The sequence below is a fragment of the Arachis ipaensis genome, chromosome B3 (genome assembly GCF_059453495.1).
Source record: "Arachis ipaensis isolate K30076 ecotype BB chromosome B3, ASM5945349v1, whole genome shotgun sequence".
In the NCBI taxonomy this organism is placed as follows: Eukaryota; Viridiplantae; Streptophyta; class Magnoliopsida; order Fabales; family Fabaceae; genus Arachis; species Arachis ipaensis.
In genome coordinates, this window is record NC_142438.1 from 85,049,886 (window position 1) to 85,071,979 (window position 22,094).

General features: G+C 38.1%; 1 non-coding gene across 1 annotated transcript; it reads left to right on the top strand.

Moving 5' to 3' along the window:
* The first annotated feature begins 17,053 nt into the window (after positions 1-17,053).
* On the top strand, positions 17,054-17,161 carry LOC148571411 (small nucleolar RNA R71). Its single transcript, XR_015908411.1, has one exon. It is a non-coding gene; the product is annotated as a small nucleolar RNA R71 (small nucleolar RNA).
* The last annotated feature ends 4,933 nt before the right edge of the window (positions 17,162-22,094 follow it).

Below are 22,094 nucleotides of genomic sequence, written 5' to 3' on the forward strand. Positions count from 1 at the left end.
GATGGCCCAAACAGGCGTTCCAAGTCAGCTTAAGAATTCTGGCGTCAAAATGCCAGAACTGGCACAAAAGCTGGAGTTAAACGCCCAAACTGGCACAAAAGCTGGCGTTTAACTCCAAGAAAGGTTTCTACACATGGAAGCTTCAATGCTCAGCCCAAGCACACACCAAGTGGGCCCGGAAGAAGATTTCTGCATTAATTACTTATTTCTGTAAACCCTAGGCTACTAGTTCTCTATAAATAGGACCTTTTGCTATTGTATTTAGACACTTTTTATATACTTTGATAGACCTTTTTACGTTTGGGAGCTGGCCTCACGGCCATTCCTAGACCCTTTTGTTCTTATGTATTTTCAACGGTGGAGTTTCTACACACCATAGATTAAGGTGTGGAGCTCTGCTGTTCCTCATGAATTAATGCAAAGTACTACTGTTTTTCTATTCAATTCACGCCTACTTCTTCTCTAAGATATTCATTCGTTCTTCAACTTGATGAATGTGATGATCCGTGACACTCATCATCATTCTCACCTATGAACATGTGCCTGACAACCACCTCTGTTCTACTAGCAATGGCTTGAATGTGTATCTCTTGGGTTTCTAATCCAAGATTGGAACCTTCGTGGTATAGGCTAGAATTATTGGCAGTCATTCTTGAGATCCGGAAAGTCTAAACCTTATCTGTGGTATTTCGAGTAAGATCTGGGAAGGGATGACTGTGACGAACTTCAAACTCGCGATTGTTGGGCGTGTGACAGACGCAAAAGGATCAATGGATCCTATTCCAACATGATCGAGAATTGACAGATGATTAGCCATGCGGTGACAGCGCATTTGGAACATTTTCACTGAGAGGACAGGAAGTAGCCATTAACAACGGTGATGCCCAACATAAAGCTTGCCATGGAAGGGAGTATGAATGATTGGATGAAGACAATAGGAAAGCAGAAGCTTAGGAGGAACAAAGCATCTTCATACGCTTATCTAAAATTCTCACCAATGAATTACATAAGTATCTCTATCTTTATTTTATGTTTCATTCATCTTTTAATTATCAATCCTCCATAACCATTTGAATCTGCCTGACTGAGATTTACAAGATGACCATAGCTTGCTTCAAGCCGACAATCTCCGTGGGATCGACCCTTACTCACGTAAGGTTTATTACTTGGACGACCCAGTGCACTTGCTGGTTAGTTGTGCGGAGTTGTGATAAAGAGTTGAGATTACAATTGTGCGTACTAAGTTGTTGGCACCATTGATGATCACAATTTTGTGCACCACCCACCACCATCTTTGCAGCTTTATTTAAATTCATATGAATTGTTTTCCTTGCTATTTATTACTCGGGAACATCTAATTTTAGCCGGAATGCTGCCCAATTTTCTGAAAATTGTTTCATTTTTACATTCAGGAATTGGTTTTGGCAATTTTCAAGTTTGCACTACTTAGCTACATCTAAACCAATTCATGAATGCACGGGCCAACATTCTTTTTCCTTTCAATTTCCTGGTTCATAAATTGCAATTTTGATGATTCGATTTCAATTTTTGCTATTTTTATATCTATATGAATCATCATCAACTTGATATCCTTGCTTGAATATGAGTTGCTTATTCTTTAAATTTGTGAATTTCATGTTAACTAGGAAACATTTATCATGCCACTTACTTTAACTTTCTTTCTCCTAACTCACTGCTTTCCACTTTCTAACCTCTTTTTCACTTTTAACCACTTTTAACTTTCTAACTTCTCCCTTTGCTTTTTAACTAACTCTTTCAACTTTTTAACTCATGGCATGATTATTGTTTCTCCTAATTAACAAGTATTCTACTTATAATATATTTTGGATTGTGATTTCTCATCTCAGATTTTTAACTCCAAAACAATCCAAAATGTACATTTATTTAACTCATTTCATTATTCTACTGCTCTTTTGCCACTATGTGCGTATATTGCTATTATTCTATTTGCCTACTTATTTTCCTGCTTTGTTCTTCATTTATATCCTGGAATTTCTACTTTTCAGGATGTCTGACCCTCAACGAAAAGGAAAAGGCAAGGCAACCACTGGTAAAAGGAAAAGAGGTGAATCTTCTATGTCTATCTTGGACATTATGCATGATGACTCCTGGCAGTAAAAGCACATTACCCCGCAGGAGAAGGCTGACCAGCTCCTCACTGCCAATGATCCAGTAAAATTTGCAAACAGATACTGTGAGCTAAAGTATCCAGTGTTTGCCACCTCCAGAAACCTATACCTGGAGAGAACTCTGAAAATTCCAGAAGAACTATAGCAGTACACCTCCGATAAGATCAAACAGAGAGGCCGGTTCTTCTTGGAGAGAAACTTGACAGAGGTCAATGCTTCTAGGGTCAGAGAGTTTTACTGTAACTATTTCAAGACTTCCCTGGATGCAGTGCACCTCAGAGGGAAACAGATACTGGTCACTGAGGAAGCTATTGAGGATATCCTCCAGCTTCAGCCTAAGTCAGATCAGCCTGACAGTTACCAAAAGGATGAAGAGGATATGCGGTTTATGAGATTTGACTGGGATACTGTCAAGCAGCGAATAGCCATTGATCTTACTGTCCCATGGGTCATGGGAAAGAACACAGTAATGCCTAAGGGAATCAAGCTGATGTATTTGAATGATGAGGCTCGGCTCTGGCACCAGATCCTGAGCAACTTTGTTATGCCGAGCACTCATGAGACGGAGCTGCCTGCTGCTATGATCACCCTCATCTGGTGTGTGATGGAGGGTAAGGACCTGTATCTACCACGATTCATCCGGCACTATATGGCCAGGGTCCATGTCAGAGGCACTCTCCCTTTCCCTTATCAGATTACCCAGCTCGGCCGTCGAGCTGACGTGCCTTGGGAGCTGGCTGATGCGAAGCCGACTACTGCAGACTGCAAGAAGATCATTCCTCACAGTAGGAAGTTTCAGGCTTTAGGCTACAGACCTCCATTCCTCACCGCTTCTGGTGAGGCCGCCACATCTTCAGCTGCCCCTTCTTCTTCCACCGCTGCACCAGCCCCACCCATTGCACCTCCACCTGCCTCAGAGCCCGTTTATCACCTCGTGCACCATTTTTTTCAGCAGCTAGACCAGATGGAGCACCGCAACCGGCGGCGATATGAGCGATCTGAGCGTCGCAACAAGCGACGCTATGAGCACCTCAAGCTGATGATCCGATCTGGCGGCGACATCCCCTTCGAGCCTGACACACCATCAGAGCCATCTGAGGCGGAGACGGACGAGCATGAGGATGAGACACATGCACACAGAGAGGCTAAGCAGGCAGGACCAGAGCAGGCTGCACCACGGCATGAGGTGCCACCTCAGATTCAGGCCGCAGACCAAGAGATTCCTCTCCAGTCAGCACCTCCAATGCAGCAGACAGATCCTCCTACCCTTATCCTGTCTACAGATCCTCAGGCTACCACAGAGACTCCAACAGCCCATCCTTCCAGTGATGACACTCATTCACACCCAGCTTGAGTGAGCATCGAGGACGATGCTATATTTTAAGTGTGGGGAGGTCGCCATCCCTGGAGTATCTTTTTGGTGAACAACTACAGACTCGTTTATCTTATTTTGTTATTTTCCTATATTTTTATTTTTGTTTTTATTTTTCAGTACTTATACATTATTCTTTTGCTGTATTTCTACCCTATCTTCCGTATTTTGCACTTTAGTTCATATTTAGCCATTTAGTTTAGTTTGCAATTCTAAACTTATTAATTATAGAATATGTGGATTCATTAGTATAGTTTACCCTTTTAGCATATAATAGTTTGATTTAATTGAAAATAAAAGGAGTAAACTAGAAATCTTAGTAAATTGAAACAATCCACACACCTTGTATATATAGCATTACATGTTAGTTAGTTAACAACATTTCATCAAGGAACAACACTAAGATTTTAAGGACCACCTTAAGATTTACATTGAGAATAATGGGAACTCTTAATTTTTACTTGCATGACATATATAACTGATATATGATTTTTAAGCTGGAGAACACACAGCCCTGTGAGTTTTGAGCTTAATTGTATGGTTACATTCAAACCATAAATTTTATTCCTGTGTGTTTTACCCTTCTTTTTTATTCTGATGTTCTTTACTTTGTTTTAATCTATATGTCCAATTCTAGAATATAGATACATACCGAGAGATGATTGAGGCCATCATTTGAATTTTTCCTCACTTATTCCAAATTAGCCTACCTTTTACATCACCCTTGTTAGCCCCCTTGAGCTTTTTAATCCCCTCTTGCTCTATAAACCACATTACTAGCCTTAAGCAGAAAAACAAAATAAAAATTCCAAGTTAAATCCTTGGTTAGCTTAAGATAGAAATTGTGTATTATTTAAGTGTGGGGAATTTTATGGGAACATGGGATGATAGAAACAAAGTAGGAATTTAAAAAGAGTAAGCTATTTCAAAAACAAAAATTTGGTAAGCATGCTCATGTGAGATCAAAACAATGGGATTACCATGTGCATTAATTTTAAAAAAAAAAGAGAAGAAAAGTATTTTTACATTATTTAATTAAGGGAATACACAAATTCCCAAAATGCAAAATAAAAAGAGTCAATGCACATGGGTCAAAAATTTCAAATTTAAAATTAATGTATGAGCTTGTAATCCAAAAGGGAAAATGTTGGGTAAATAGGTTAAGGAACTTTAAAATCATATATAGTATGTATGTTAGGTGAGATCTTAGACTAATCAAGGATTCGCTTATTAGTTCACTTAGCCTTATACATATACCCTTACCTTTACCTTGGCCCCATTACAACCTTGAATAAGACCTCATGATTTTTGTATGTCTGTATTCTATAATTGTCGATTGGTTAGATGAAGAACAAAGTTATAGAAACTAAGGATAGAAAAAGAATAGAGTGATTAACCCAATAAACACTGAGTGACTGGAGAGTAAACACAAATTCCAATGAGGGTTCAATAGCTCATCACCATATATCTCTGCTTAAATTGTTAATTGTCTTGCAAGTTTGTGAAATATTTTTACCCATCTCAATTGTAAAAGTGCTTTAACATTATCTAAGGTTTGGCTATGCATATATGATTCCTTGAGGATATGAATTAATTTAACTACATGTAAGCTTTATATACAAGTGAATAACAATTAGAATTGCCATGATTCATTTAGGTAGTTACATTTAGAATAGATTGCATTGCATAAGATTCCACCACTTTAACCTTACCTTACTCTTTATCTTGGATTTAGCATGAGGACATGCTATTGTTTAAGTATGGGGAGGTTGATAAACCCATATTTCATGATATATTTTGTGCTTAATTTAAGTGATTTATTCAACCCTTCACCCACTTATTCATGTGAAATTGCATGGTTTTACTTTCCCTTCCTTATTATGTGATATATGTGAAAAACATGTTTCCTATGCTTTAAAAATAATTATTTTAATTATCTTTTATTACCATTCGATGCTGTGATTTGTGTGTTGAGTATTTTCAGATCTCCTAAGGTAGGAATGATTTAAAGGATGGAAAGAAAACATACAAAAATGGAAGGAAAGCACAAAATGGAGTTTTTGAGGAAAACAGGCAGCGACGCGAACACATGGACGATGCGGCCGCGCGCCTAGCAAGAAAAGGCAGCGACGCGAACGCGTGACTGACGCGGACGCGTGCCTTGAGCAGAACACAGATGATGCGTACGCGTGACCGAAACGAACACGTGATAAGGAAAACTCCAGATGACGCGACCGCATGACCCACGCGGACGCGTGACAGACGTCACACACCAGAAACTGCAGAAAATGCTCCCAGCGATTTCTGAAACCCTTTTTGGCCTAGATCCAAGTACAGAAACACAGATTATAGGTTATAAAGTGGGAGAATGCATCCATTCATAGGGAGGTAGATTATTATTCACTTTTCATAGTTTAGATGTAGTTTTTAGAGGGAGATGTTCTCTCCTCTCTCTTAGGTTTTAGGATTAGGATTCCTCTTAAAGGATTTAGGATTTCAACTCTTCATCAGGTTCAATATTTCTTTTACTTTATATTTCTCTTTTACTTTTAGATACTTTAATGCTCTCATTTAATTACTTTATATTTCTTTTTTACTTTTAGATACTTTAATGCTCTCATTTAGATTGATTTTCTCTTATTAATGCAATTGAGGTATTTTAGATTTATGATTATTGTTTAGCTTTTTATATTCTTGGCTTTAATTGATTAACTGGAGACTCTTGAGTTATCAACTTATCGTGATTGATTGTTATGTCGGCTAATTGACTGGAATTCCACTAACTCTAGTCTTTCCTTAGGAGTTGGCTAGGACTTGGGAATCTAACTAATTAGTTCACTTGACTTTCCCTTGCTTTCGTAAAGGTTAACTAAGTGGGATTAACTTCAATTCTCATAGGAGTAACTAGGATAGGACTTCCAAATTTTCATACCTTGCCAAGAGTTTACTTTACAGTTATTTATTTATTTTACTTGTCATTTAAATTACTTATTCCTTACTTTCAAAACCCCCAATTTACAAAACTCATAACCAATAATAAGAACACCTCCCTGCAGTTCCTTGAGAAGACGACCCGAGGTTTAAATACTTCGGTTATCAATTTTAAAGGGGTTTGTTACTTGTGACAACCAAAACGTTTGTACGAAAGGATTTTCTATTGGTTTAGAAGCTATACTTATAACGCGATCATATTTTTATATTTCTTTATCGATAGAAAAACCGATCGTCACACCACAAGCATTTAATTAGAGGACTCTTTAAGCTCATTTGTTTCTTTTCTTTACTCTCTAATCATTGATGCTCAGAGCCTTGAGCTTTGAGGGAGTGCTTTTGCACTTGAGCCTAGCCTTGACTCTAAGTGTTTTGTTTTCAAGATTTTTGCTTGATACATAAACACCCCAAGTACTTAACAATTGAATTGTCATTGGTACTCAGAGTCTTCAGCTTTCTCATTCTTTCCCTTTTCTTTTCTTGCCTTATTTGCATTTGCTTCTTCAAGGTTTTCATGATTTCAGAAATTTCATAAAATATCCTAGATGAAAATTTCAATTAAACAAATTCAAATGCAATTGAGCAACAATAGTCATGCTAGCTTTCCAATACTTATAAGCTCATGCTAACTTCTTCTTTAATTACCTTGTTTGTTTATGATCATGAAACTAGATTGCTTTGAACTCACAAAACTCAAGATGGTAGTCATAATGTCATAGCACATGTTACAATTCAATAATCAAGCTGTGCTTATTCACAACACACATACATTCTTGAATTATTAGTGTCTATAGATTAAAAATTTCTAAGTTTGGTGTCTTGCATGTCTTTCTTTTCTAAAAAAATTTTCAAAAATATGTTCTTGATGTCCATCATGATCTTCAAAGTGTTCTTGGTATTCATCTTGATATTCAAAGTGTTCTTGCATGCATTTTTTGTTTTAATCTTAAACTTTTATGTTTTGTGTCATTTTTGTGTTTCTCTCTCACATCATTAAAATTAAAAAATCAAAAAATATCTTTCCTTTATTCCTCTCATAAATTTTCAAAATTTTGAGTTGACTTAGTAAAAAATTTTCAAAATTTGTTTGTTTCTTTTTAGTCAAGTCAAAATTTCAATTTCAAAAATCTATCTTTTCAAATCCTTTTCAAAATCAAATCTTTTTCATTTTTCTTTCATGTTTTTCTAAAATTCTTAAAAATTAATTTTCAAAAATCTTTTTCTTATTTTTATTTCATATTTTTGAATTTATTATTAACATTTAATGTTTTGATTCAAAATTTTCAAGTTGTTACTTGCCTATTAAGAAAGGATCAATCCTTAAATTCTAGAATCATATCTTTTAGTTTCTTGTTAGTCAAGTAATCAACTTTAATTTCAAAAATCAAATCTTTTTAATTTCCTTTTTAAATCTTTTTCAAAATAAATTTCAATCATATCTTTTTCAAAATCGCCTAACTACTTTTCTCTCTCCAATTTTCGAAAACAACTAACCTCTTTTTCAAAATTCCTTTTAATTAACTAATTGTTTTAAATTTTAATTTAATTTTATTTTCCTTCTTAAATTCGAATTCTAACTAATAATTAAAATAAAAACAAAAATATTTTTCTTTTATTTTAATTAAGATTCGAATTTCTCTCTCTCTCTCTCTCATCTCCTTCTATTTATTTTATTTATTTACTAACACATCTCTTCTTCTTATAATTCGAACCCTCTCCTCCTCTCTCTGTGTTCGAATTCTTCTTCTCCCTTCTTCATTCTATTTCTTATATTCTTCTCACATAAAAGAATCTCTATACTGTGACATAGAGGATTCTTATTCTTTTCTATTCTCTTCTTTTTCATATGACCAGGAACAAGGATAAGAACATTCTTGTTGAAGCTGATCCTAAACCTGAAAGGACTCTGAAGAGGAAGCTAAGAGAAGCTAAAACACAACACTCTGGAGAGGACCTAACAGAAATTTTCGAAAAAGAAGTAGTTATGGCAGCTGAAAATAACAACAATTGTGGAGATGCAAGGAAGATGCTTGGTGACTTTACTGCACCTACTTCTGACTTCTATGGAAGAAGCATCTCAATTCCCGCAATTAGAGCAAACAACTTTGAGCTTAAGCCGCAATTAGTTTCTCTAATGCAGCAGAATTGCAAGTTTCATGGACTTCTATTGGAAGATCCTCATTAGTTTTTAGCTGAATTCTTGCAAATCTGTGACACTGTTAAGACCAATGGGGTTAATCCTGAGGTCTACAGACTTATGCTTTTCCCTTTTTCCGTGAGAGACAGAGCTACGACATGGTTGGACTCACAACCTAAAGAAAGCCTGAACTCTTGGGAAAAGTTGGTCAATACTTTCTTGGCCAAATTCTTTCCACCTCAAAAGTTGAGCAAGCTTAGAGTGGAAGTCCAAACCTTCAGACAGAAGGAAGGTAAATCCCTCTATGAAGCTTGAGAAAGATACAAGCAATTGATCAGAAGGTGTCCTTCTGATATGCTTTCAGAATGGATCATCTTATGTATATTCTATGATGGTCTATCTGAATTGTCCAAGAGATTTCTTCATCTTAAGAAGACGCCTGTAGAAGCCCAGGAACTCATTGAAATTGTTGCAAATAACCAGTTCATGTATACTTCTGAAAGAAATCTTGTGAATAATGGGGTGACTCAGAAGAAAGAAGTTCTTGAGATTGATATTCTGAATGCTATATTGGCTCAGAATAAAATATTGACTCAGCAAGTCAATATGATTTCTCAGAGTCTGACTGGAATGCAAGCTGCATTCGGCAGTACTAAAGAAGCTTCCTCTGAAGAAGAAGCTTATGACCCTGAGAATCCTACAATGGAAGAGGTGAATTACATAGGAGAATCCTATGGAAACACCTATAATCCTTCATGGAGAAATCATCCTAATTTCTCACGGAAGGATCAACAGAAGCCTAACCAAGGCTTCAATAATAATGGTTGGAGAAATAAGTTTAGCAATAACAAGCCTTTTCCATCATCTTCTGAGCAACAGATAGAGAATTCTAAGCAGAGCCACTCTGACTTAGCAACCATAGTCTCTGATCTATCTAAGACCACTCTCAGTTTCATGACTGAAACAAGGTCCTCCATCAGAAATTTAGAGGCACAAGCAGGTCAACTGAGTAAAAGAGTGGGCAAAACTCCTCCAAGTACTCTCCCAAGTAATACAGAAGAGAATCCAAAGAGAGAGTGCAAGGCCATCAATATACCCAACATGGCCGAATGCACAGAGGAGGAAGAGACAGTGAATGCCAGTGAGGAAAACCTCAATAGACCTCAACAGAAATTACCTCAGAAGAAACCGAACCCCGGAAAGTTCTTAATACCTTGCATCATAGGCACCATGACCCTTAAGAAGGCTCTGTGTGACCTTGGTTCAAGTATAAACCTCATGACACTCTCTGTAATGGAGAAACTGGGGATCTTTGAAGTACAACCTGTAAGAATCTCACTAGGGATGGCAGACAATTCAAGGAAACAGGCTTATGGACTTGTAGAGGATGTCTTAGTAAAGGTTGAAGGCTTTTACTTCCCTACTGATTTCATAATCCTAGACACTTGGAAGGGTGAGGATGAATCCATCATCCTTGGAAGACCCTTCCTAGCCACAGCAAGAGCTGTGATTGATGTGGACAGAGGAGAGTTAGTCCTTCAATTGAATGAGGACCACCTTGTGTTTCAGGCTTAAGGACCTTCCTCTGTAACCATGGAGAGGAAGCATGAAAAGCTTCTCTCAATACAGAGTCAAACAGAGCCCCCACACTCAACTTCTAAGTTTGGTGTTGGGAGGCCATCATCAAGCTCTGAGTATCTGTGAAGCTCTCCAAGAGCTCACTGTCAAGCTATTGACATTAAAGAAGCGCTTTTTGGGAGGCAACTGGTATGTGAAATTGTTACTCAGGTTGTGAATTATTGTTCGAAATTGATTCCCTGGCGATGGCACCAAAAACGGATGCACAGAACCATGGTCTAAACATATCTTCACAACTTCGCATAACTAACCAGCAAGTGCACTGGGTCGTCCAAGTAATACCTTTACGTGAGTAAGGGTCGAATCCCACGGAGATTGTTGGTATGAAGCAAGCTATGGTCACCTTGTAAATCTCAGTCAGGCGGATATAAAATAGTTATGTAGTTTTCGAAATTTAGTAATAAAAGAAGGATAGAAATACTTATGTAAATCATTGGTGAGAATTTCAGATAAGCGTATGGAGATGCATTCATTCCTCTGAACCTCTGCTTTCCTGCTGTATTCATCCAATCCGTCTTACTTCTTTCTATGGCTGGCTTTATGTAAGGATGTCACCGGTGCCAATGGCTACTTTCAATCCTCTCGGGAAAATGGTCCAAATGCTCTGTCACAGCACGGCTAATCGTCTGGAGGCATCACCCTTGTCGTTGGTTGCATCCTATTCCTCTCTGTGAAAATAGTCCGATGTGCTGTCACTGCATGGCTAATCATCTTGGAGGTTCTCGATCATACTGGAATAGAATTTACTATCCTTTTACGTCTGTCACTACGCCCAGCACTCGCGAGTTTGGAGTTCGTCACAGTCATTCAATCCCAGAGTCCTACTCGGAATACCACGGACAAGGTTTAGACTTTCCGGACTCTCATGAATGCCGCCATCAATCTAGCTTATACCACGAAGATTCTGATTAAGAGATCTAAGAGACACTCATTCAATCTAATGTAGAACGGAAGTGGTTGTCAGGCACGCGTTCATAGGGAATGATGATGATTGTCACGTTCATCACATTCAGGCTGAAGTGCGAATGAATATCTTAGAAGCGAAATAAGATGAATTGAATAGAAAACAGTAGTACTTTGCATTAATCTTTGAGGAACAGTAGAGCTCCACACCTTAATCTATGGAGTGCAAAAACTCTACCGTTGAAAATACATAAGTGATAATGGAGTTCATTGGTCTCGGCCCCAGAGGGGAACTAGAGTAACCAAGACTCTATGATCCGAAGATAAAACTCAGGATGTCTAATACAATAGTAAAAAGTCCTATTTATACTAAACTAGTCACTAGGGTTTACAGAAGTAAGTAATTGATGCATAAATCCACCTCCGGGGCCCACTTGGTGTGTGCTTGGGCTGAGCTTGAAGTCTACACGTGGAGCGGTCATTCTTGGAGTTGAACGCCAGCTTTTGTGCCATTTTGGGCGTTGAACTCCACTTTGCAACTTGTTTCTGGTGTTGGACGCCAGAATTGGGCAGAGAGCTGGCGTTGAACGCCAGTTTGCGTCATCTAAACTTGGGAAAAGTATAGACTATTATATATTTCTGGAAAGCCCTGGATGTCTACTTTTCAACGCAATTGGAAGCGTGCCATTTTGAGTTCTGTAGCTCTAGAAAATCTATTTTGAGTGCAGGGAGGTCAGAATCCAACAGCATCAGCAGTCCTTCTTCAACCTCTGAATCTGATTTTTGCTCAAGTCCCTCAATTTCAGCCAGAAAATACCTGAAATCACAGAAAAACACACAAACTCATAGTAAAGTCCAGAAATGTGAATTTAACATAAAAACTAATGAAGACATCCCTAAAAGTAACTAGATTCTACTAAAAACATACTAAAAACAATGCCAAAAAGCGTATAAATTATCCGCTCATCACAACACCAAACTGAAATTGTTGCTTGTCCCCAAGCAACTGAAAATCAAATAGGATAAAAAGAAGAGAATATACTATAAATTCCAAACTATCAATGAAACATAGTTCCAATCAGATGAGCGGGACTTGTAGCTTTTGCCTCTTGAATAGTTTTGGCATCTCACTTTATCCATTGAAGTTCAGAATGATTGGCATCTATAGGAACTCAGAGTTCAGATAGTGTTATTGATTCTCCAAGTTCAGTATGATGATTCTTGAACACAGCTATTTTATGAGTCTTGGCCGTGGCCCTAAGCACTTTGTTTTCCAGTATTACCACCGGATACATAAATGCCACAGACACATAATTGGGTGAACCTTTTCAGATTGTGACTTAGCTTTGCTAAAGTCCCCAATTAGAGGTGTCCAGGGTTCTTAAGCACACTCTTTTTTTTTTGCTTTGGACCTTGACTTTAACCGCTCAGTCTCAAGTTTTCACTTGACACCTACACGCCACAAGCACATGGTTAGGGACAGCTTGGTTTAGCCGCTTAGGCCAGGATTTTATTCCTTTAGGCACTCCTATCCACTGATGCTCAAAGCCTTGGGATCCTTTTTATTACCCTTGCCTTTTGGTTTTAAGGGTTATTGGCTTTTTGCTCTTGCCTCTTGGTTTTAAGAGCTTTGGCTTTTTCTACTTGCTTTTTCTTTTTCTTTCTATTTTTTTTCGCTATTTTTTTCTATTATTTTTTTTTCTGCAAGCTTTGTTCTTTGCTGCTTTTTCTTGCTTCAAGAATCATTTTTATGATTTTTCAGATTATCAAATAACATGTCTCCTAGTCATCATTCTTTCAAGAGCCAACATATTTAACATTCTTAAACAACAACTTCAAAAGACATATGCACTGTTCAAGCATTCATTTAGAAAACAAGAAGCATTGTCACCACATCACTATAATTAAATTAAGTTCAAGGATAAATTCAAAACTCATGTACTTCTTGTTCGTTTGAATTAAAACATTTTTCATTTAAGAGAGGTGATGGATTCATAGGACATTCATAACTTTAAGACAAAGTTACTAACTACTAATGATCATGTAATGAAGACACAAACATAGATAAGCACTTAACATAGAGAAAACGAAAAACAGAGAAAGTAAGAACAAGGAATGAGTCCACCTTAGTGATGGTGGCGTTTCCTTCTTGAGGAACCAATGATGTCCTTGAGCTCTTCTATGTCTCTTCCTTGTCTTTGTTGCTCCTCCCTCATTGCTTTTTGATCTTCTCTTATTTCATGAAGGATGATGGAGTGCTCTTGATGTTCCACCCTTAGTTGTCCCTTGTTGGAACTTAATTCTCCTAGGGAGGTGTTGATTTGCTCCCAATAGTTTTGTGGAGGAAAATGCATATGAGGCATCTCCGAGATCTCATGGTGATGAGCTTCTTGCGCCTCTTGAGCTCCATGAATGGGCTCTCTTGCCTGCTCCATCTTTTTCTTAGTGATGGGCTTCTCTTCATCAATGTGAATGTCTCCTTCTATGGAAGCTCCAGCTGAGTAACATAGATGGCAGATAAGATGAGGAAAAGCTAGCCTTGCCCCAGGAGAGGGCTTTTCGGCTATTTTGTAGAGTTCAAGGGAGATGACTTCATGAACCTCTACTTCTTCTCCAATCATGATGCTATGGATCATGATGGCCCGATCCACAGTAACTTCAGATCGGTTGCTAGTGGGGATGATGGAGCGTTGGATGAACTCCAACCATCCTCTAGCCACAGGCTTGAGGTCCAATCTTCTTAGTTGAACCGGCTTGCCTTTGGAGTCAATCTTCCATTGAGCTCCTTCCACACATATGTCCATGAGGACTTGGTCCAACCTTTGATTAAAGTTGACCCTTCTAGTGTAGGGGCGTTCATGTCCTTGCATCATAGGCAAGTTAAACGCCAACCTCACATTTTCCGGACTAAAATCCAAGTATTTCCCCCGAACCATTGTAACATAGTTCTTTGGATCCGGGTTCTTACTTTGATCATGGTTCTTGGTGATCCATGCATTGGCATAGAACTCTTGAACCATTAGGATACCGACTTGTTGGATGGGATTTGTTAGAACTTCCCAACCTCTTCTTTGAATTTCATGTTGGATCTCCGGATACTCATTTCTTTTGAGTTTGAAAGGGACCTCGGGGATCACCTTCTTCTTGGCCACAACATCATAGAAGTGGTCTTGATGAGCTTTGGAGATGAATCTTTCCATCTCCCATGACTCGGAGGTGGAAGTTTTTGTCTTCCCTTTGCCTTTTCTAGAGGATTCTCCGGTCTTAGGTGCCATCAATGGTAATGGAAAAACAAAAAGCTTATGCTTTTACCACACCAAACTTAGAATATTGCTCGCCTTCGAGCAAGAAAATAAACAATTAGATGAAGAAGAAGAAGAAAAGATGGAGAAGAGGGGGGAGGTATGTTTCGGCCAAGAAGAGAAGAGAGGGTTGTGTTGTGTAAAAATGAGGAAGAATGGAAGGCTTTATATAGGGAAGGGAGGGGGGTTAAGGTTCAGCCATATGGGTGGGTTTGGGTGGGAAATTGTTTTGAATTTTGAAGGTAGGTAGAGTTTATTGGGTAGGTTTATGGGGAAGAGTGGGTGGATGTGAGTGGTGAAGGGTTAATAGGGAAGAGAGATGGAGGTGATAGAGGATGATTGAGAAGAGAGAAGAGAGTGAGTGGAGGTAGGTGGGGATCCTGTGGGGTCCACAGATCCTGAGATGATCCTGTGGGGTCCACAGATCCTGAGATGTTCAAGGATTTACAACTTTGCACCAAATTAGGCATGTAAAATGCCCTTGTACACAACTCTGGGCGTTGAACGCCCATTTGTTGCCCATTTCTGACGTTGAACGCCAGAACCATGCTTATTCTGGGCGTTCAGTGCCAGCTCTTCTCCAGGGTGCATTTCTGGCGTTCAAACGCCCAGATGCTGCCCATTTCTGGCATTCAGCGCCAAAACCATGCTCCGTTCTGGCGTAGAACGCCCAAAACATGCTTCTTACTAGCTTTTAAACGCCAGTAAGGTCTTCCTCCAGGGTGTGATTTTTCTTCTGCTGTTTTTGATTCTGTTTTTAATTTTTATATTTATTTTGTGACTCCACATGATCATGAACCTAAGAAAACATGAAAAACAAAAATAAAATTAGATAAATAAACATTGGGTTGCCTCCCAACAAGTGCTTCTTTAATGTCAATAGCTTGACAGTGGGCTCTCATGGAGCCTCACAGATGTGCAGAGCTTTGTTGAGACCTCCCAACACCAAACTTAGAGTTTGGATAAGGGGGTTTGACACCAAACTTAGAGTTTGACCGTGGGGGCTTTGGTTGACTCTGCTTTGAGAGAAGCTTTTTCTGCTTCCTCTCCATGGATGCAGAGAGAGATCCTTGAGTTGTAAATACAAGGTTGTCCTTATTTAATTGAAGGATCAATTCTCCTCTGTCCACATCAATCACAACTCTTGCTGTGGCTAGGAAAGGTCTTCCTAGGATGATGGATTCATCCTCTTCCTTTCCAGTATCCAGGACTATGAAATCAGCAGGGATGTAAAGGCCTTCAACCTTTACTAACACGTCCTCTACTTGTCCATAAGCCTAATTTCTTGAATTGTCTGCCATCTCTAATGAGATTTTAGCAGTTTGCACCCCATAGATTCCCAGTTTCTCTATTATAGAGAGGGGCATGAGGTTTATTCCTGAACCAAGGTCACACAGAGCCTTAAAGATCATGGTGCCTATGGTACAAGGTATTATGAACTTTCCAGGATCCTGTCTCTTCTGAGGCAATGTCAGTTGATCCAGATCACTTAGTTCATTGGTGAACAAGGGAGGTTCATCTTCCCAAGTTTCAATACCAAATAATTTGGCATTTAGCTTCATGATTGCACCAAGGAACTTGGCAGCTTGCTCTTCAGTAACATCCTCATTCTCTTCAGAAGAGGAATACTCATCAGAGCTCATGAATGGCATAAGGAGGTTCAATGGAATCTCTATGGTCTCTAGATGAGTCTCAGATTCCTTAGGTTCCTCAGAAGGAAGCTCCTTATTGATCACTGGACGTCCCAAGAGGTCTTCTCCTTGGGATTCACGTCCTTCTCCTCTCTTGTGGGTTCGGCCATGGTAATTAATTCAATGTCCTTGCACTCTCCTTTTGGATTCTCTTCTGTATTGCTTGGGAGAGTACTAGGAGGGATTTCAGTGATCCTTTTACTCAGCTGGCCCACTTGTGCTTCCAAATTTCTAATGGAAGACCTTGTTTCATTCATGAAACTCACAGTGGCCTTAGATAGATCAGAGACTAAATTTTCTAAGCTAGATGGATTCTTCTCAGAATTCTCTGTCTGTTGCTGAGTGGATGATGGAAAAGGCTTGCTATTGCTAAACCTATTTCTTCCACCATTATTAAAGCCTTGTTGAGGCTTTTGATCCTTCCATGAGAGATTTGGGTGATTTCTCCATGATGGATTGTAGGTGTTTCCATATGGTTCACCCATGTATTTTAACTCTGCTATTGCAGGGTTCTCAGGATCATAAGCTTCTTCCTCAGAAGATGTCTCTTGAGTACTGTTGGATGCAGCTTGCATTCCATTCAGACTCTGAGAAATCATATTGACTTGCTGAGTCAATATTTTATTCTGAGCTAATATGGCATTTAGAGTATCAATTTCAAGAACTCCCTTCTTCATAGGCGTCCCATTACTCACAGGATTCCTCTCAGAAGTGTACATAAACTGGTTATTAGCAACCATGTCAATGAGTTCTCGAGCTTCTGCAGGCATTTTCTTTAGGTGAATGGATCCACCTGCAGAAGTATCCAATGACATCTTTGTTAGCTCAGATAAACCATCATAGAATATATCCAAGATGGTCCATTCTGAAAGCATGTCAGAAGGACATTTTTTGGTCAGCTGCTTGTATCTTTCCCAAGCTTCATAGAGGGATTTACCTTCTTTCTGTCTAAAGGTTTGAACATCAGCTCTAAGCTTGCTCAGCTTTTGAGGAGGAAAGAACTTAGCTAAGAAAGCCGTGACCAGCTTATCCCAAGAGTTCAGGCTGTCTTTGGGTTGAGAGTCCAACCATATTCTAGCTTTGTCTCTTACAGCAAAAGGGAAAAGCATGAGCCTGTAGACTTCAGGATCTACTCCATTAGTCTTAACAGTATCATAGATCTGCAAGAATTCAGTTAAGAACTGAAAAGGATCTTCAGATGGAAGTCCATGAAACTTACAGTTCTGCTGCATTAGAGAAACTAGCTGAGGTTTCAGCTCAAAATTGTTTGCTCCAATGGTAGGAATGGAGATGCTTCTTCCATGTAAATTGGAATTAGGTGCAGTAAAGTCAGCAAGCATTCTCCTTGCATTATTGTTGTTGGGTTCGGCTGCCATCTCCTTTACTTGTTCGAAATTTTTAATAAGGTTGTCTCTGGATTGTTGTAATTTAGCTTCTCTTAGTTTTCTCTTCAGAGTCCTTTCAGGTTCTGGATCAGCTTCAACAAGAATGCCTTTTTCTTTGTCCCTGCTCATAAGAAATAGAAGAGAAAAAGAAAAGAAGAGGAATCCTCTATGTCACAGTAAAGAGGTTCCTTATTGTTAGTAGAAGAAGAAAAGGAATAGGGGTAAAGAAGAATGAAGAATCCAAACACAAAGGTGATGATAGGAGCAGAGATGTGAGATGAAGAGAAGTGTTAGTAGATGAATAAATAAATAGAAGGGGATGAGAGGAGGAGAGAATTTTCGAAAATAATTTTTGAAAAAGAGTTAGTGATTTTCGAAAATAGTTTTTGAAAAAGGTTATTAGTTTTTCGAAAATTCAAATAAAAAATAAAATAATTAGTCTAATTAAAAAGAAATTTTGAAAAAGAGGGAAGATTTTTTTGAAAATTAGAGAGAGAGAGTTAGTTAGGTAGTTTTGAAAAAGGTAAGAAACAAACAAAAAGTTAGTTAGTTAGTTGAAACAAATTTTGAAAAGATAAGAAGTTAGGAAGTTAGAAAAGATATTTTGCAATCACTTTTTTGAAAAAGGTAAGATAAGAAGATATTTTTGAAAAGATATGATAGAAATTAATTTTTGAAAAAGATTTGATTTTTAAAAACTCAATTAATGACTTGATTTACAAGAAATCACAAGATATGATTCTAGAACTTAAAGTTTGAATCTTTCTTAACAAGTAAGTAACAAACTTGAAATTTTTGAATCAAAACATTAATTGATGATGTTATTTTTGAAAATATGATGTAAAATTAAGAAAAAGATTTTTGAAATTTTCGAAAATAACTAAAAAAATTGAAAAAATATTTGATTTTTGAAAAAGATTTTGAAAAAGATAAGATTTTTTTTTAAATTGAAAATTTGATTTGACTGATAAAAACAACTAGATTTTAAAAATTTTTGAAAAAGTCAAATCTAATTTTCGAAATTTTAAGAGAGAAAAAGGGAAAGATATTTTTTTGATTTTTGAATTTTTATGATGAGAGAGAAAAACAAGAAAAATGATGCAATGCATGAAAATTATGGATCAAAACAATGAATGCATGCAAGAATGCTATGAATGTCAAGATGAACACCAAGAACACTATGAAGATCATGATGAACATCAAGAACACATTTTTGAAAAATTTTTAATGCAAAGAAAACATGCAAGACACCAAACTTAGAATTCTTTAATGCTTAGACATAAAGAATTCAGGAATGCATATGAAAAACAAGAAAAGACACAAAACATGCAAATGCAAAGATCAAACAAGAAGACTTACCAAGAACAACTTGAAGATCATGAAGAACACTATGAATGCATGAATTTTTTTCGAAAAATGCAAGATGAATATGCAATTGACACCAAACTTTCAACTTGACTCAAGACTCAAACAAGAAACATGAAATATTTTTTATTTTAAGATTTTATGATTTTTTTGTATTTTCTTTTAATTTTTTTTTCAAAAATCATTTGAAAAAGAAAAATAAGGATTCCAAAATTTTTAATATGAATTCCAAGAATCTTATGCTCTAAAGCTCCAATCAAAGGGTCAGGCAAGGCTTAATAGCCAGCCAAGCTTTAGTATGTTATTACATCCATTGAGGTGATTAGTTGAAGACCAATCGCAAAGCAGTTTGGGTATGGCTTTACAGCCAGATAGGATTCAACATGTTACCATGAAACACTAGAATTCATTCTAAAAAATTATGAAGAAAAATATATTTTTGAAAACAATTTTTTTTTAAAAAAATATTTTTTTTCGAAAACAGATGAGAAATTTTTTTGAAAGGTTTTTGAAAAATTTTTGAAAATAAAACAAAAAGAAAATTACCTAATCTGAGCAACAAGATGAACCGTCAGTTATCCAAACTCGAACAATCCCCGGCAACGGCGCCAAAAACTTGGTATGCGAAATTGTTACTCAGGTTGTGAATTATTGTTCAAAATTGATTCCCTGGCGATGGCACCAAAAACGGATGCACAGAACCATGGTCTAAACATATCTTCACAACTTCGCATAACTAACCGGCAAGTGTACTGGGTCGTCCAAGTAATACCTTACGTGAGTAAGGGTCGAATCCCACAGAGATTGTTGGTATGAAGCAAGCTATGGTCACCTTGTAAATCTCAGTCAGGCGGATATAAAATAGTTATGTAGTTTTCGAAATTTAGTAATAAAAGAAGGATAGAAATACTTATGTAAATCATTGGTGAGAATTTCAGATAAGCGTATGGAGATGCATTCATTCCTCTCAACCTCTGCTTTCCTGCTGTCTTCATCCAATCCGTCTTACTCCTTTATATGGCTGGCTTTATGTAAGGATGTCACCGGTGCCAATGGCTACTTTCAATCCTCTCGGAAAAATGGTCCAAATGCTCTGTCACAGCACGGCTAATCGTCTGGAGGCATCACCCTTGTCGTTGGTTGCATCCTATTCCTCTCTGTGAAAATGGTCCGATGCGCTGTCACTGCATGGCTAATCATCTTGGAGGTTCTTGATCATACTGGAATAGAATTTACTATCCTTTTTCGTCTGTCACTACGCCCAGCACTCGCGAGTTTGGAGTTCGTAACAGTCATTCAATCCCAGAGTCCTACTCGGAATACCACGGACAAGGTTTAGACTTTCCGGACTCTCATGAATGCCGCCATCAATCTAGCTTATACCACGAAGATTCTGATTAAGAAATCTAAGAGATACTCATTCAATCTAATGTAGAACGGAAATGGTTGTCAGGCACGCGTTCATAGAGAATGATGATGATTGTCACGTTCATCACATTCAGGTTGAAGTGCGAATGAATATCTTAGAAGCGAAATAAGTTGAATTGAATAGAAAACAGTAGTACTTTGCATTAATCTTTGAGGAACAGCAGAGCTCCACACCTCAATCTATGGAGTGCAGAAACTCTACAGTTGAAAATACATAAGTGATAATGGAGTTCATTGGTCTCGGCCCCAGAGGGGAACCAGAGTAACCAAGACTCTATGATCCGAAGATAAAACTCAGGATGCCTAATACAATAGTAAAAAGTCCTATTTATACTAAACTAGTCACTAGGGTTTACAGAAGTAAGTAATTGATGCATAAATCCACTTCCAGGGCGCACTTGGTGTGTGCTTGGGCTGAGCTTGAAGTCTACACGTGGAGAGGTCATTCTTGGAGTTGAACACCAGCTTTTGTGCCATTTTGGGCGTTGAACTCCACTTTGCAACTTGTTTCTGGCGCTGGACGCCAGAATTGGGCAGAGAGCTGGCGTTGAACGCCAGTTTGCGTCGTCTAAACTTGGGCAAAGTATAGACTATTATATATTGCTGGAAAGCTCTGGATGTCTACTTTCCAACTCAATTGGAAGCGCGCCATTTTGAGTTCTGTAGCTCCAGAAAATCCATTTTGAGTGCAGGGAGGTCAGAATCCAACAGCATCAGCAGTCCTTCTTCAACCTCTGAATCTGATTTTTGCTCAAGTCCCTCAATTTCAGCCAGAAAATACCTAAAATCACAGAAAAACACACAAACTCATAGTAAAGTCCAGAAATGTGAATTTAACATATAAACTAATGAAAACATCCCTAAAAGTAACTAGATTCTACTAAAAACATACTAAAAACAATGCCAAAAAGCGTATAAATTATCCGCTCATCAGCAACCCAATGTTATTTAATTATATTTATTATTTTCCGTTGTTATTTTATGTTTTCCTTAGGTTGATGATCATGTGAAGTCATAACAATAACTGAAAAATGAAAGCAAAATGAAAAACAGCATCAAAAACAGCACACCCTGGAGGACAGACTTTCTGGCGTTTAAACGCTAGTAACGATAGTAGAATGGGCGTTTAATGCCCAGCCTGGCAGCATTCTGGGCGTTAAATGCCAGAATGGGCAGTACTCTGGGCGTTTAATGCCAAAAAAAGATGTCTGGCGTCTGGATTGCGTTAAACGCCAGAAATGGGTAGCAGACTGGCGTTTAACGCAAGGAAAGGTAGCAGAGCTGGCGTTTGGTGCACGGAATTGTGATGTCCAGGCTCAAACAATCCCTAGCAACGTGAGCAACTTGGTGCGCTGATCTCAATACATAATTGTCACAACTTCGATACAACTAACCAGCAAGTGCACTGGGTCGTCCAAGTAATACCTTACGTGAGTAAGGGTCGAATCCCACGGAGATTGTTGGTATGAAGCAAGCTATGGTCACCTTGTAGATCTCAGTCAGGCGGATATAAAGTGATAATGGTGTTTTCGAATATGATATAATAAAAGAGGGATAGAGATACTTATGTAATTCATTGGTAGGAATTTCAGATAAGCGAATGGAGGTGCTTTCGTTCCTCTGGACCTCTGCTTTCCTGCTATCTTCATCCAATCAGTCTTACTCCTTTCCATGGCTGGATTTATGCAAGGGCATCACCGTTGTCAGTGGCTACATCCCCTCCTCTCAGTGA